The sequence below is a fragment of the Euphorbia lathyris genome, chromosome 7 (genome assembly GCF_963576675.1).
Source record: "Euphorbia lathyris chromosome 7, ddEupLath1.1, whole genome shotgun sequence".
NCBI lineage: Eukaryota > Viridiplantae > Streptophyta > Magnoliopsida > Malpighiales > Euphorbiaceae > Euphorbia > Euphorbia lathyris.
The window spans coordinates 42,152,995-42,157,344 of record NC_088916.1 but is presented as its reverse complement, the minus strand read 5'-3'; the positions used below and the strand labels follow the sequence as shown (position 1 = coordinate 42,157,344).

The following is a 4,350-nucleotide window of genomic DNA, read 5'->3' as shown; positions in this document are numbered from 1 at the left end:
ACAATTAAACGGATAAAAAAAGGCAATGTCCCTAATAAAACTTCTGGCTATAATGTTTTGGAAAACAAGTAATAAAATTTGATCATTGTTTCTAAACCTAAAAACATAAAAGAAAAAAAACCGGCATAAACTGAAATTAGAGAGAGTGACAAATTAACTGAGAGTTATTTACATATTTTCATCTCATTTGATGTTAATATTTGATAGAAGGATTAAACCATTAAAAGTGAAAAAATTTATAGGCTTTATAATTAAATAGTGGATTGATTAATGAGTTGTGAAAACTATAGGGACTAAATAATTGTTTATCCATATAAATAAATTTATTTTTATATTTTTTTAATATTTAATTGAGATTCGGTCGGTTTCGGTTAACCACGGTTTTTGGAATAAGAAAACCGTAACCATAACCATTAACCATTATTTTTAAAATTAAAAACCGTACACTAGTCCATCGGTTTCGGTTAACCTTATTTTCGGTTTGGTTTCGGTTTGGTTTTCCGGTTTTTCGGTTTTCCGGATTTTTGTGTGCACCCCTACAAAACCGCGTATCGCTGCCCCTATAAAGCAATTTGGCTTCTCCGTTTCTTATTAGGCTGCCCCCTGTCGCAATGCTCTTCCAAATAGTTGAGTTAGGGGATTTCATGCAGAAGATATCAGTTCCCATGTGGTTACCCCCATACTTAGCAATCATCACACGAACATATAGGCTATCTTTTTGACATAGAATGTCCCAGCTGAGTTTAGCCACCATAGCAATGTTAAACTCCCACATCTTCCTCAAGCCAAGGCCGCCTGCAAGCTTCGGGGAGCAAATGGTGTTCCAGTTAACCAGATGTATCTTGCGAGCTTGCGCCTGAGAGCCCCACAAGAAGCCTCTGTTGCATTTATCCAATCCACTGCAGATACCTTTGGGCAGGAGGACCGTCTGCATAGCAAAGGTAGGAATGGCCGTCATAACCGACTTCACAAGAGTTAATCTCCCTGCAAAATTCACACAATTAGCCTTCCACCCTACCAGGCGCTCTTGAACTATATCCACAACATAACCGAACGTCTTCTTAGAAACCCTATCATGAAGCACTGGTACCCCCAGATACTTCCCAAGATTTGAAGTCCGGACAATTTCCATGTTTTGACAGATTCCTTGACCAAGCGACTCCGGAACATTAGCAGAAAAGAAAATGCGGGATTTTGATAGGCTCACCTTCTGACCCGAGCAAGCAGAGAACCCACTAATGACCTCTCTGATCCAATAGGCTTGTTACATTGAAGCTTCCGCCATCAAAATGATATCATCAGCGAAGAAAATGTGGGAGGGTAATATATATAGTAATGTGAGCTTTGTAATATATAAAAAGTATGTACTACTTTTAAAAGAGTAAATCAGGACTTTACCAATAAAAAAAATACAATTTTACTTACCTTTATCAAAATAACGCAATTAAAGGTCTCACTAATAAAATATGGGCACATCGGATGATCATGTTATTAATTCATCTCCATTATGTCGAAGATGAACTATTTGTGCAAGCCAGAATGTATCAGTTTCTATTAGTGAGGTTTTTTAATTGTGACAGTTGATAAATGTTGGAACCAAAATTGTAATGTTTTGTACATGAGACCTAAATTAGCTATTCCTTAATGAATTTGAGGCTATCTTGGTATCTTATCAAATAAAAGTAAGTTCTTTTTAACTTGCCCTGACTTGATTAAAAGTGTGTTTGTTTACTCATTTTTCTCTTCATGTTTATTGTTTCGTATTAAAAATGAGATTTTAAAGTTTTTAGTTAGGAAGCCATTGTTGTTTTATATATGAACATGTACTTTTTCCAACACTTTTTGGGGCTCTTTTTAACATTATTATTTTTCTCCCTTTAATACCCCTACAAAATAACAATATGATTCTTCTTCCTTTGGCTTCTATGAACGATTTCGAAGTTCCTTAAACCATTTGCTTGGCTCTTGTGAACGGTTTCTTCTCCTCTTGTGTCTGATGGCGTCCTTGGTTCTTCTAGGAACAGTTTATTCTCATCTTGTGTTTCTTCTGATTGCATCGTTTGGTTTTTCTATTTATATCAGTTGCAAGATTGGTTCTTCTCTTTTTGTATTTTGCAGTTGAAAGATTGGTTTTTATGTCAAATGTTTGTCTTTTTTTCATTTCTATTGGAATTTGATTGCATTTGATTTTTTCTAATTAGTTGAATTTGATTGAATTTTGATTTATTGTAATCAGTCGAAAGATTGGTTCAATTTTGCGGTCCTAACTATGCTCTATTTTCTAATTTTTTCTGTTTTATGGTTCTTATCTATCTATACAATATATTAAATTTATAGAAAAAGTGATGACGTGTCAAATTTTAAGACCTTCTCTGATGATGTGTCATCTTCCTAAAGCCTCAAATTCTCTCTCATTTCACATTCTTTAACACGCTCACTTTCCATAAAAACGTTCTTTCACAGTTTCCACATATAACTGTTCCTCTCTACGTAATACGGTTTTCATCTCCCTCTTCCATATAAACTGATTCTCTATTCCTCTCCACATGGTTTCCTTTCCATGTATTCTCTTTCCTTTTGATTTCTCACCCGTGATTCTGTTCCCTATGTATAATTGCTATCTCTCTTCTTTTTTCCAATGATTTCGTTTTTCTCTTATGAATTCTTATTGTTTGTCTAAAATTCAATTTCATCTCTCCTCCAACATAAAGGATTTTCGGAGCAGTTCCTGATTGAAACTGAAGGGTATACCTCTAAGCCTTTCAGCCGTTCCTGAAATTGAAGATTTGATTTTCACATATAGATGATGAATATTGCAGTTTCTACACGTTTTTTTACAACTGCTGCCTGTTTCAATCTCTTTTTTTGCAATTTCCTTCTTCTTCCTCATTTGGCATGTTTGTGTACTAATTTTTTTAATTCATATTTCAGGTGTGGAGATTGAAAAAGTTAACAGTAATGAGAAGTTTCTTCAGGAGAAGAAGACGAAGAAGAAGGTGTACCTTATGTTATGTCTCCCCAACCCATGAAAGTAAAAGGACGGATGAAAACTATAATAATTCTGATGAATTGCGCAAGGTATTTGTATCTCATATGCTTTTCTTTCTTTGATTGTTCTTTATTTCTTTCTTTTGATTCAATTGGAAGAAATTATTCTCAATTGTTTTTCCCGTGTAAATTTTTTATATTAAGCATTGAATAATTAAAGTTACATTTATAAATTTCATCTGTAGTAGTAATAAATCAAAATTTGCAAAAAAAATCCCAAGCTGCATTCATTGTACCTTTTTATATGGTCGATGAATTCTGTAATTAATATGAACTTGATTTATGAGACTAATATCATTTAGTTTTGCAAACCATTATTAAACTATAGCTTTACATTTCTGCAGCTCCTTTGTTTTTGTTTGTCTTTTTATGCATACATGTAATTAGCCTGTTTTGTTTTGTTTGTCTTTTTATTTGTTCTATATTTGATTCTTTAGATTATTTTCAGGTTCAAGAGCTTATGATCTAGCTACACTCAAGTATTGGGGTCCTTAAATTTCTGATCTTACTTCCTTTTATTATCCAACGACATAATGAATTTCTTTTTGCAATATTCTTTTAAAAAATGTTAATTGAAATGCAGTTGTGAGATTTGTTGTTTTTCCAGGTGAAAAATTATCAAAAAGAACCGGAAGAAATGAAAAATATGGTCTGGATGTCCCTATTCTTTTATAAGGTTACTTTTTGGACTTACTAATATTTGTTATATATAATTTAATGACATTTTTTCCTACCTGCTTGATATGTAGATCATTGATGAGGTCACTGAGGAGGGCAAACATAGTAATAAATTAGATATCATGAATACCTTTTAAGTTATCTTGATATGTAAATGACATCCATTTTTAAGTCATCTTGATATATGTAAATAGCAATCAAAAAATTCTGGGCATATTTTGATGTAAGATGCACTATAGTAAAAATAAGATTTTTATTTTATTTGATTCAAGCAAGTTGACGATTGTTATGACTTTGTTGTATAAGGAATTACTCTGTAAAATATATTCATCTTAAAGTACAGAAATAAAAATATATTCGGCCTGTATTTGTATGTTAAAAAAAATGTCAATTTATTGGCTTTTTTTTTTTCTAGAGTGTGAGTTTCGACTTGAATTTTTCCGAGTCCACAACCACTATCTAGAAAGTTCAGTATATACAGGCTAGAAATAGATCAGTCCACCAAATAAATTGAATCATAAAAAAAATATGATTTTGGATGTCTAATGATGCAAGCTTGATGATTATGATCTATTTCAACTCTGGCTTTTACTAATTTTTTTAAAAGCTAATTGGTATATGCAA

The 4,350-nt window shown here is 32.5% G+C and overlaps 1 long non-coding RNA gene across 4 annotated transcripts; it reads left to right on the top strand.

The window, feature by feature from the left end:
• Positions 1–2,450: 2,450 nt before the first annotated feature.
• LOC136200720 (uncharacterized) lies at positions 2,451–3,997 on the top strand. 4 transcript variants are annotated; one of them, XR_010673469.1, is made up of 3 exons: positions 2,451–2,745; positions 2,932–3,078; positions 3,497–3,997. It is a non-coding gene; the product is annotated as an uncharacterized lncRNA (long non-coding RNA). The 4 variants fall into 4 exon arrangements; XR_010673467.1 differs by having other exon boundaries at positions 2,932–3,697; positions 3,798–3,997; XR_010673468.1 differs by having other exon boundaries at positions 2,932–3,724; positions 3,798–3,997.
• The last annotated feature ends 353 nt before the right edge of the window (positions 3,998–4,350 follow it).